The sequence below is a fragment of the Nansenia antarctica genome, assembly GCF_963989245.1.
Source record: "Nansenia antarctica genome assembly, chromosome: 18".
Lineage (NCBI taxonomy): Eukaryota > Metazoa > Chordata > Actinopteri > Argentiniformes > Microstomatidae > Nansenia > Nansenia antarctica.
The window spans coordinates 297,588-310,442 of NC_137691.1; the positions used below are offsets into that span (position 1 = coordinate 297,588).

Sequence of the window (12,855 nt, forward strand, 5' to 3'; positions counted from 1 at the left end):
TTTGTGAAAAAAGAAAAGAAAAAAAGAACATAGTATACTATGTTCTTTTTTTCATTTTGTTAACTTAATTTTTTTCCCTTAGAATGATAATAATATATCATATTATACTATAGAATGATAGAATGATCATAGAATGATACAAATGAGAAAAACAAATTAGTGAAAAAAAATGAAAAAAAGAACATAGTATACTATGTTCTTTTTTTCATTTTTTTAACTTAAATTTTTTCCCTTAGAATGATAATAATATATCATATTATACTATAGAATGATAGAATGATCATAGAATGACACAAATGAGAAAAACAAATTAGTGAAAAAAGAAAAGAAAAAAAGAACATAGTATACTATGTTCTTTTTTTCATTTTTTTAACTTATTTTTTTTCCCTTAGAATGATAATAATATATCATATTATACTATAGAATGATAGAATGATCATAGAATGACACAAATGAGAAAAACAAATTAGTGAAAAAAGAAAAGAAAAAAGAACATAGTATACTACGTTCTTTTTTTCATTTTTTTTTTTACTTAATTTTTTCCCCTTAGAATGATAATAATATATCATATTATACTATAGAATGATAGAATGATCATAGAATGATACAAATGAGGGAAAAAATAGTGAAAAAAAATGAAAAAAAGAACATAGTATACTATGTTCTTTTTTTCATTTTTTTTACTTAATTTTCCCCATTAAGGTCTTTGCACACCAATGCGTGCGTTTTCGCATGCGTATTTTTAATCCGTCATCCCGAAAAAAACGTTACGCACCGAGACCTTGCACACCGGTCCGTTGCGGAGTCCGTTGGCGTTTTTTTACGTTGCGAACTTTCGCAATATGCACTCTACATTCTAAATGCTTGATTTAGCAAAAGGTACAAACAACTGAGAGCAATATAACTAAAACCAAATGGTAGACCACATCAGTAGAATGTATTATCAGTAGAAAAGTACAATAAATCTTTATTTATTTTAATAAAGCGTGGTGTGCATCTCCTGCAGTGTGATATACGTCCTCTCCTTGACATTTTGTTGGCGGTGCGAGTTTACTTAGTTGTATATTTTGGATGAGGGTTGAAGAGCTTCTCGAAAACGCAGCTACTCCATGCGGTGTTCAGACACGCCCCCTTGATCCTGTTTATAAGTTCAATATTGAACTTGAAAAGCGACGTACTCACAGATCTGAGGAGGGATACATTTAAATTAAGACACAATTAAGATACATTTCATACAGTATAGATTTTAAAGACATAAATAACATCAAGTGATTGCATGCCCAGTCACTGTCCCAATCGTTACCACTATAGGTTGCAAATAACCCACTCACACTCAAGCCCTTAATATAAACCCATGGGATTTCCAGTTGGTCCGATATTCAGTTCTTCATTATCAAAAGACCTCAAATGTGTCTCCTCAGGCTGCCTCTGTGCTGGATGACGTCCTAAGACGTAACATTAATCCAACTGTCCTAAAGTTCTAATTTGACGATGTGTCCCAGTCTATACCATGGCGGAGTGGTCAATAACAACTCTCAAAAGGCTTTTGACGGACGCGAAAAACGCAGAAAATCGAACCTGTTGCGTTTTTTTTTTTGACGGACGAATTATTACGGATTGGTGTGCAAGCGTGGTTGACACAACATGAGTTCTAATTTATTTTTTTAACGGACGTAAAAAACGCACGTAAAAAACGCATTGGTGTGCAAGGGCCTTTAGAATGATAATAATATATCATATTATACTATAGAATGATAGAATGATCATAGAATGACACAAATGAAAAAAACAAATTAGTGAAAAAAAATGAAAAAAAGAACATAGTATACTATGTTCTTTTTATCATTTTTTTTAACCTAAATTTTTCCCCTTAGAATGATAATAATATATCATATTATACTATAGAATGATAGAATGATCATAGAATGACACAAATGAGAAAAACAAATTTGTGAAAAAAGAAAAGAAAAAAAGAACATAGTATACTATGTTCTTTTTTTCATTTTGTTAACTTAATTTTTTTCCCTTAGAATGATAATAATATATCATATTATACTATAGAATGATAGAATGATCATAGAATGATACAAATGAGAAAAACAAATTAGTGAAAAAAAATGAAAAAAAGAACATAGTATACTATGTTCTTTTTTTCATTTTTTTAACTTAAATTTTTTCCCTTAGAATGATAATAATATATCATATTATACTATAGAATGATAGAATGATCATAGAATGACACAAATGAGAAAAACAAATTAGTGAAAAAAAATGAAAAAAAGAACATAGTATATAATGGAAAAGGAAGGAGAAGGAAAAAAGAACATAGGTTTCTCTTTATATCCTAGGTTTCCCTCTCTATCCTAGGTTTCTCTTTATATCCTAGGTTTCTCTCTCTATCCTAGGTTTCCCTTTATATCCTAGGTTTCTCTTTATATCCTAGGTTTCTCTCTCTATCCTAGGTTTCCCTTTATATCCTAGGTTTCCCTTTATATCCTAGGTTTCTCTTTATATCCTAGGTTTCTCTTTATATCCTAGGTTTCTCTCTCTATCCTAGGTTTCCCTTTATATCCTAGGTTTCCCTTTATATCCTAGGTTTCCCTCTATATCCTAGGTTTCCCTTTATATCCTAGGTTTCCCTTTATATCCTAGGTTTCCCTTTACCAGTACCAGGACCGACACCAGGTTGTGTTACCAGGCTGTACCAGCGCCAGGACACATTTATAATATGTCTGTGGTTTTCTATTACAATGAAGGAAAAAAAAGAATGAAGTGAATACTACTACTATACTACTATGTTCTTTAAAAAAAAAAAAAAAAGTTAGATTTGTTTTCCTTATTATGTTAGTATGACATAGTATAGTATGATATATTATTATCATACTATCATAATAAGGAAATAAATAATGAAGTGAGAAAAATGAAAAAAAAGAACATAGTATAGGTTTAGAGAAAGGGAGAGAGAAGGAGAGAAAGGGAGAGAAAGGGAGAGAGAGGGAGAGAAAGGGAGAGAGAGGGAGATGGTAAATGGTAAATGGACTGCACTTATATAGCGCCTTTATCCAAAGCGCTTTACAACGGCCTCTCATTCACCCATTCACACACGAGGCGCCCAGCCTGCTCACTGGGAGCAATTTGGGGTTCAGTGTCTTGCCCAAGGACACTTCGACATGTGGCCAGCCGGGGCTCGAACCACCGATCTCCCAACCTTGCGATCATTAGACGGCGGCTCTACCTCCTGCGCCACAGCCGCTCCGGGAGAGAGAGGGAGAGAAAGGGAGAGAGAGGGAGAGAAAGGGAGAGAAAGGGAGAGAGAGGGAGAGAAAGGGAGAGAGAGGGAGAGAGAGGGAGAGAGAGAGAGGGAGAGAGAGAGGGAGAGAAAGGGAGAGAGGGAGAGAGGGAGGGAGAGAGGTAGAGAGAGGGAGAGAGAGGGAGAGAAAGGGAGAGAGAGGGAGAGAGAGGGAGAGAGAGGGAGAGAAAGGGAGAGAGAGGGAGAGAGAGAGAGGGGAGAGAGGGAGACAGGGAGGAGGGAGAGAGAGAGAGAGGGAGAGAGAGGGAGAGAGAAAGGGAGAGAGAGAGGGAGAGAGAGAGAGGGAGAGGGAGAGAGAGGGAGGACTCACGTGGTTTCTTGGTGGTGACGTTGACTGTGGCGCTGGGAGGGCCCCGCCCCCGCGGTGTTGTACGCCCTCACGGTGATGTAATACCACGCTGCTTGCCCCGCACCCCGCGCACGATGGCCGACGTCTGGTTACCCACAGTCCTCTGCACGCTGGCCGCCTCCTCCTTGTCCTTCTTATCCAGTACCTCAACTAGAGACCAGACAGACAGACAGACAGAGAGAGAGAGAGAGAGAGAGAGAGAGAGAGAGAGACAGAGAGAGAGAGAGAGAGAGAGAGACAGAGAGAGAGAGACAGAGAGAGAGAGAGACAGAGACAGAGAGAGAGAGACAGAGAGAGAGAGACAGAGAGAGAGAGAGAGAGAGAGACAGAGAGAGAGAGACAGAGAGAGAGACAGAGAGAGAGAGAGAGAGAGAGAGAGAGACAGAGAGAGACAGAGAGAGAGACAGAGAGAGACAGAGAGAGAGAGACAGAGAGAGAGAGAGAGAGAGAGACAGAGAGAGAGAGACAGACAGAGAGAGAGAGAGACAGAGAGAGAGAGAGACAGAGAGAGACAGAGAGAGAGAGACAGAGAGAGAGAGAGACAGAGAGAGAGAGACAGACAGACAGACAGACAGAGAGACACAGAGAGAGGTTAACACTAGAACAGCCTCCTCCTTGTCTCTCTTCTCCAGCATCTCAACCAGACAGACAGACAGACAGAGACTAAGGCCCAATCCCAATTCACCCCTAGCCCTTCGTTTTCACCCCTATGGCTCGATTTGCGCGTTCACGTTTAGGGCGAGGGCTGTCTCAATTCATATTTCATCGAGGGCTAGGGGTAAGGGGGAGGGCTAACTATTACTTCGTTTCGAGCGATTCCAGGACCACACTAGCTTCGAAGGGCTAACGGTATGCTACCCCTTGATACCAGGATGCATTGCGAATCATCTACAAATATAAAATCCTCAATTTTGGCCGCCATTGGCTACAATCTGTAATTTGGCTCTACAAGTGTTTAATATGTCATTTTATGACGTTTTTATATGTTTTCAGGCGAGAAAGTAACCATATATATTCACAAAATGTGTCCAGTTTATCAAAATAACCCGTTTATCCTAGATACTACGGAGGATGTTATCATAGTGTTGTTAGCATAGTGTTCGCGAATGCTATGCTATGTTATCATGTACTAGTTTTCACTGAATAAATCGCGATTTCTTTCAAAGAAGGTAGCGGGTGTTTATGTCCATGTCAAGGAGAAGGTACGTTATGACAGTAGTGTGTTTAGGACATAAGTTAAGGATATCAGTGTTGTACTTTAGCCTGTGGAGACGCGATAGCATTAGCTCCACACGGATTTAACATTAACAGTAGTCATAGACACTTGTAGTAGTAGTAGTAGTTGTTGTATAACAAGGTGAATAGTGAGTTAACATGTTTATTAGTTGTATCCCTTCCTTGTTGTTGAACATGTCTGTGACTGAGATAGACTAGATACTACGGAGGATGTTATCATAGTGTTTGCGATGCTAACGGCCGCCATCTTTGCTATCTCCTCCGGTCACAGGAGAGAGAATTCGCCGGCAACACAACGCGTCACCCGTACCGCGTCTAAACCACTGTTGATGACGTAGGCGCCGTGAAGGGCTGTCCCAATTCATAGGGCTTAGATTTCAAGGGGTAGGGCTTGTGACGTATTCGAAGGCCTTGCCTTCGAATCGAGTGACACTCGAAAACGAGCCATAGGGGTAGAAAAGGGAATTGGGATTGGCCCTAAGGCAAGGCCAGTTTATTTGTAGAGCACATTCATACAACAGGGTGTATATATCAAAGTGCTGTACATATATACATATAGCATTAAAAAATACAGAAAAAGAAGGATAGTAATACTTTTTAAAATTATTTTTTAAAGGGCAAGAATAGATACATACTGTATATATATATAGAAAATGAATAGACACAAACATTTAAATAGATAAACATTTAACAACATAATAAGACAGATCCAGATAGTATAGAAGTGTTGTTGCAACTGTATTCAAGCTCTGCTCTTCCTGACGGCGTGTGAGACTTCAGGTACTGGTCTGCACACACACACTACACAAACACACTCTCTCTCTCTCTCTCACACACACACACACTGTCTCTCACACACACACACTCTCTCTCTCTCTCTCTCTCTCTCTCACACACACACACACACACACACACACACACACACACACACACACACACACGCTGCATTTAACCGCTATCTAGATGAATGCAGATGCTACTCTCTGTGGACTGTTTCACTACAACTGCAGCTGCAGCCAGCGTACCTGCACAGTGTATTAGTATTAAAACAGCCTTTGGATCCGGATATGGCTGGGGCACATACACAGACTGATAACAGACTGATAACAGACTGATAACCCAGCCTCCCCCCAGTCTCCCCCAGCCTCCCCCCAGCCTCCCCCCAGCCTCCACCAGCCTCCCCCCAGCCTCCCCCAGCCTCCCCCAGTCTCTCCCAGCCTCCCCCGGCCTCCCCCAGCCTCCCCCAGTCTCTCCCAGCCTCCCCCCAGCCTCCCCCCAGCCTCCCCCAGCCTCCCCCAGCCTCCCCTGTTTACTCTAAACGGTCAACAGTTTTTATAATTCAGCCCCTTTATGCCTCCCTGGATAACCACACAGCGTTTGTTCACACAGTCGATCCTGATAGCCGGCAGAATAAAAACAACAACAATGAACCCAACTTGAGCACAAAGCCGCGGCATCCGGAACCTTCTGCAGAGTGTTGGATTAGGGGGCTAAACGCCCTGGCCTCCCGCGCGCCGCACCACCGCCCTCTGACTAATCAGCGTAGTTACGCCACTTAGCGCGGCTCCGGGAGCAACACAGCTAAGCACATCGATGAGGGACCGCGGCGCCGGCCGATTACACAGCTATTAGATCTGCTGCTGAAGGTGGAGGAGCTAGCAGCCCTGAGCTAGCAGCCCTGAGCTAGCAGCACTGAGCTAGCAGCACTGAGCTAGCAGCCCTGAGCTAGCAGCACTGAGCTAGCAGCCCTGAGCTAGCAGCCCTGAGCTAGCAGCCCTGAGCTAGCAGCCCTGAGCTAGCAGCCCTGAGCTAGCAGCCCTGAGCTAGCAGCCCTGAGCTAGCAGCACTGAGCTAGCAGCACTGAGCTAGCAGCTCTCATCAATAATACAGCTGAACAAGAGTCTACACACACAGCTTTAGTAGACTTACACACACGCATGTAGGCACACACGGATACACACACACACATGCATGTAGGCACACACACAAACGCACACACACACAAATAGGTAGAAAATAACAGAAATACACACACACACTCTCTCTCTCTCTCTCTCTCTGTCTCTCTCTCTCCCTCTCTCTCTCTCTCTCTCTCTCTCTGTCTCTCTCTCTCTCTCTCTCTGTCTCTCTCTCTCTCTCTCTCTCTCTCTCTCTCTCTCTCTCTCACACTCACACAAATAGGTAGAAAATAACTACACAAAAGACACAACAGAAGGTCTGTATGTTATCTCCTCACCTCGTACCCCAGGACGCGCCTCTTGCTGGTGGTCCAGGGCAGGGCCTTCCAGCTCACCTCCACCTCCGAGGCCGACAGGCTCCGGGCACGGACACGGGTGGGCGCGCGGCCAGGCTCTGAGGGAACGGAGGAAAATAACACCTTCAATGTAGTTACTGCTACAGAGTGAGAGTGTAACAGAGTAAGAGTGCCCTTGAGTGCCCTTGAGTAAGACCTGGGAACACCTTACATTTTCAAAATCACATCAGGATAAGCTAGTATGAAGCTATTTTGCAGTTTTTCTGTGTAGGAGGCAGGCTCGTTTACAAGACGCGCCAACTAGTGGTCTTTGTGTGTAAGTAGCAGCTTCCCATTATAAAGACTATGGTCATCTGACCCCCGAGGCGGCTCTTATAGTAGGTAACATAGACACGGCTGTTCTGGTGTTAAACGGTGACCCACGGTGACCCACGGTGACCCACGGTTACCCATGGCGACCCACCTTCCTCTGCAGAGTAGATGGTGACCTCGGGTCCGAAGGGCCCCTCCCCCTCGTTGTTGTACACGCCCACCTTCACCTGGAAGGGGCAGAAGGCCGGGATGCTCTCGTTCTTGAAGACGTAGCGAGCGGCCTCAGGGGCGGGGACGGCCGCCTGCATCCACGCTGCTGCCCCCTGCGGGCGGAACGCCACCACGTACCCGAACCCCCCCCCACTCTGCTGCTCCTCTGGGACGGGCTGGGGGGAGACACACACACACACACCGTGAGGAACACACACACACACACACACACACACACACACACACCATGAGGAACAACATGTACACACACACACACACACACACACACCATGAGGAACACACACACACACACACCGTGAGGAACACACACACAAACACACACACACACACACACAGCAGTAAATTATACAGCATCCTGACCTATAGTTGACACCAACTATTTATTTAGCTGCTTTCCTTCTTTAAACCAACACTCCCCACAGATACACGGTTATATAACTCATATATGAATACCATTCTGTATCATAACCCTTGGGAAAAGAACGGCATTGACCGAGGGCCAAGCAGCAGATATTGAATAGAACAGTAACACTATAAAGAAATGTTTAATTTCCACTTCCTGTAAATACCAATTAAAAATCATCACTAGACTGCTGCTATCAAAAGGCGTGGAGTCTGAGGTAACGTCAGTCAAGGCTAACAGGCTAACAGGCTAACAGGAGTGTGAGGTAACTTCAGAGTCAAGGCTACACGGACACTTTTTCTGCCCACTTTAATTGAACTCTTGAATTCATTCCGTTAAAATATGTTCAAAGTCTGACTCTAAGAAGCCGGAATAAATAAGAGTTTTCAGAGGGGATGTATGATATCATGATATGATAATAGCAGCTTCACTGAATTGAAAAAGGAAGAAGAAAAAAAAACAGATAGGAGAATAAAAAAAAAAAAAAAAAAAAATCTTTGAAAAGTTGCTTGTGACTTTGTGGAAGAGCCATTCTCTTTAATTATCTTATTAAAACCTCAAAGGCATCTCTCCCTCCCCGGGGTGACAGCACCAGTTATTGCCTCTGTTCTTTAAAAAACTGAAATGCCGTCCATACATTAAGCTGCCTGAGGGGGGAGGGGGTGAGGGGGGGAGGGGGTGCCGTCCATACATTAAGCTGCCTGGCTGTCATGCTGCTGCTGGTATTAATGAAACAAGAACACGCGATCCTTTGAGAATAATGACGTCTGCTTTTCGTCTCCACGGGTGAGGGGGGTGCGGGGGGTGAGGGGGGGTGCGGGGGGGTGAGGGGGTGCGGGGGTGAGGGGGGAGGGGGTGAGGGGGGGTGCGGGGCGGCTTGCTTACCTCCCAAGTGATGACTAATTCGGAGCGGCTGCCTCCTCCTCCGCTCACATTAGCCGGCGTGACCTTTGGAGCTGTGTGGGGGGGTGGGGGGGGGGGGGGGGGAGCACCAGGGGGGGGGACGGGGACAGAGAGAGACACCAGTTTAATCCTGCCCAGGTCATTCTAACCCTCCATCACAATTGACAGTAGAAAAAACACCATTAACATCATATTTCACGCAAATAAAGCAGTTTTTCACTTCTTGACTTTCTGACAAAACATGCAAAATATATATTATACATATACTGTATAATATTATAAATATATATTCTGTGTTATGTGGTGGTGATAATGGGAACAAGTCGGCAACCGATTCAAATGTTTGACAGACTTTTATTCTGAAAAATGTAAATAAATGTTGTTGGGAGAGGGGGAGGAGAGTCTGTCCATGGTACATACAGGTATTATTATTATTATTATGATAGTAGGGTTAGGGTATCCCACCTGTCTCCTTGGTCCTGGCCTGCTGGGAGGGTCGGCTGGGCTCGCCGGTGCCCACGGCGTTGGAGGCCAGAACCCTGAACTGGTACTCAACCCAGGGGCTCAGCTGGACCACCGTGGCCGCCAGGCGCCGGCCGCCCACCACCTCTGGGACTGGAGCAACACAACACAACACAACACAACCCCCCCCTCAGTCAGACACCAGAGCAACACAACACAACACAACACAACCCCCCCCCCCCCCCCCCCCCCCCCCCTCAGTATGAAGGTAACATGTCATCCCCAATACATTCTTCGGCCTCTAATCCTAGAAAACTGTTCTCCACTTTCTCCACACTCCTTAATCCACCTCCTCCCCCTCCTCCTTCCTCCCTGTCTGCCGATGACTTTGTCACCTACTTTGAAAAAAAGGTGGACGACATCAGCAGCACATTTTCCCCTCCTCCTACCAATGCTGCTACCAGCCCTTCCAGACTCTCTGCTCGACACTCGGTCCTCTGGCTTGTCATCTTTTTCCTCCCTCTCCCCCGATGAGATTCTCACACTTATCACATCCAAGCGGGCAACCACCTGCCCTCTCGATCCCTCTTCTCCAATCCATTTCCTCCGACATCCTTCCCTTACCTTACCACCCTAATCAACTCCTCCCTATCCACTGGATCTGTCCCAGCTGCCTTCAAAATAGCCAGAGTCAAGCCTCTCCTCAAGAAACCTACCCTTGACCCATCATCTGTCCACAATTACAGACCGGTATCCCTTCTCTCCTTCCCTCCAAAACCCTTGAAAGCGCTGCATCTAAACAACTGACTGACTATCTCCGGAAGATGGATCACTTAGACCCCCACCAATCCGGCTTCAAGGCTGGGCATTCCACTGAGACTGCGCTCCTTGCTGTCACGGAAGCCCTCCACTCTGCTCAAGCTTCCTCCCTCTCCTCTGTTCTCATTCTCCTTGACCTGTCTGCTGCCTTCCACACAGTCAACCACCAGATCTTTCTCTCCACCCTCTCAGAACTGGGCATCTCTGGCACCGCACACTCCTGGTTTTCTTCCTACCTGGCGGGCCGCTCCTACCAGGTGACCTGTGATCTTCTCCACGAACCCTCTCCACTGGGGTACCCCAGGGTTCTGTCCTAGGGCCCCTACTGTTCTCTCTCTACACCTGTTCTCTCTTGGCTCGATAATCTCTTCACATGGGTTCTCCTACCACAGCTACGCAGACGACACTCAACTCTTCCTGTCCTTCCCCCCTCTGATCTACACGTGGCAACCCGTGTCTCTGCATGTCTCGCTGACATTTCAACATGGATGTCAGACCACCATCTCAAGCTCAATCTTAACAAGACCGAGCTCCTCTTCATCCCCGGGAAAGCCTGCTCTCTCCATGACTTCTCCATCACAGTGGAGAACTCTACTGTAACCCCCTCTCAGACAGCCAAGAACCTTGGAGTGATCCTGGATAACCGACCATCCTGTGCAGAGAACATTGCAGCAACGGCTCGCTCCTGCAGATTCTTCCTCTACAACATCAGAAGGATACGACCATTCCTTATCAGAGAAGCAGCGCAACTCTTGACCCAGGCACTGGTCATCTCCCGCCTGGATTACTGCAATGTACTCCTGGCTGGGCTCCCCGCTTCAGCCATTAGACCTCTGCAGCTCATCCAGAACGCTGCTGCCCGTCTGGTGTTCAACCTCTCAAAATACTCTCATGTCACCCCTCTCCTTCGCACCCTGCACTGGCTCCCGATAGCAGCTCGCATCAGATTCAAGACCCTGGTGCTTGTTTACCAGGCAGCTAAAGGGACAGCCCCTGCCTACCTGCAGGCAATGGTCACCCCCCAAACCCCTGCCCGTTCCCTCCGCTCCTCCACCTCGGCTGGCCGACTGGCCCCACCACCTCTACACCTACACGGCAGTCACACTGCCCGATCACGTCTCTTCACTACACTGGCTCCCCACTGGTGGAATGAGCTCCCCACGGCTGTCAGAACTGCAGAGTCACTACCCATCTTCCGTCGTAGACTGAAGACCCATCTCTTCAGGTTACACCTTAACTGCTCCTCCTGAGACATCTTCTGATCCTCACCACTACGTCTCCTAAAGACACCCGCTTTCCCCTCTACTGTGTCCCTAAGAACTTATATTGCCCCCCTTGTACTGTTTCTCTGTTTCTCCAGTGTCTAAATATATTTTTTAAAAACACCTTAAACCTAGGTTTAGAAGAAGGTGATCGGAGAAGGTTTTTCCTTCTATCAGTGGCCCACGGGCCTGAGCTGGATTACTCTTCCTGCTACGACTGGTGGATGGTTGATGATTCACTTGCTTAGTATTCAAATGTATTGATTGTAAGTCGCTTTGGAATAAGGCGTCTGCTAAATGCCCAAAAAAATAATTTAAATGTAAATGTATGAAGGTAACATTGTGTGTGTGGGTGGGGGGGGGTAGAGGGGGGCCTTGAGGCTGACAGGCCCAGCGAGACCCCACCACCCCACCACAGGACCCCCACCCCCCACCACAGGACCCCCCCCACCCCCCCACAGACCCCACCCCCCCACCACAGGACCCCCCACCCCCCACCACAGGACCCCCACCCCCCACCACAGGACCCCACCCCCCCACCACAGGACCCCCACCCCCCACCACAGGACCCCCACCCCCCACCACAGGACCCCCACCCCCCACCACAGGACCCCCACCCCCCACCACAGGACCCCCACCCCCAACCACAGGACCCCCACCCCCAACCACAGGACCCCCACCCGCCCACCACAGGTGCAGTCGTCTAATCAGTCACAAGGACACGGTGTGTGTTCACACTCCAAAGACAAAACACACACCTCAAGGGTGGAACCGGTCACGTGGTCTACAGCATGTGTGTGTTTGTGTTTGTGGTGTTACAGTGTGATGAGAGACATGTACTGAGAGACGCTGAGGGGGAAAACAGGCAAACATGCGATCATATTTAAACACTTTATCCCTCTAACCGTGTCTACACCCCCCCCCCCATCTAATATCAGAGGAACATCACGTCTGTCTACCCATGACTGCACACGGCCCCATTAAAGCACATCTGTTCACACACAGCCTCCTCCACACCAGCTAGCGAGCGAGCTAACACAGCCCTCGATCTCTCTACTATCCAGTAACAACCTTCAGCACAAGGCCCCATCATCATCAGACAGGGGGGGGGTTGGGGGGAGGGAGGGAGGGGGGGGGAGGAGGGAGGGAGGGGGGAGGGAGGGAGGGAGGGTGGGGGGAGGGTGGGGGAGGGAGGGTGGGGGGAGGGAGTGGGGGGGGGAGGGATTCACATTTCAGAGAAGGACCCCCTTGAGTCAGACAGATAAAAAAACGGCGGTCAACTCCAACGGTCACTGAGACACTGAGACACTGAGC

At 46.9% G+C, this 12,855-nt stretch overlaps 1 pseudogene across 1 annotated transcript in view; it reads right to left on the bottom strand.

The window, feature by feature from the left end:
* Nucleotides 1-12,855, bottom strand: part of LOC308173431 (contactin-4-like) — a 64,054-nt pseudogene that overhangs the window by 4,454 nt on the left and 46,745 nt on the right. The window contains exons 5-9 of the transcript in view: nucleotides 9,464-9,613; nucleotides 8,981-9,051; nucleotides 7,613-7,847; nucleotides 7,132-7,247; nucleotides 3,621-3,809 (exon numbers count right to left, since the gene is read on the bottom strand). The product of the transcript in view is annotated as a contactin-4-like (transcript). The remainder of the gene's footprint in view (nucleotides 1-3,620; nucleotides 3,810-7,131; nucleotides 7,248-7,612; nucleotides 7,848-8,980; nucleotides 9,052-9,463; nucleotides 9,614-12,855) is intronic.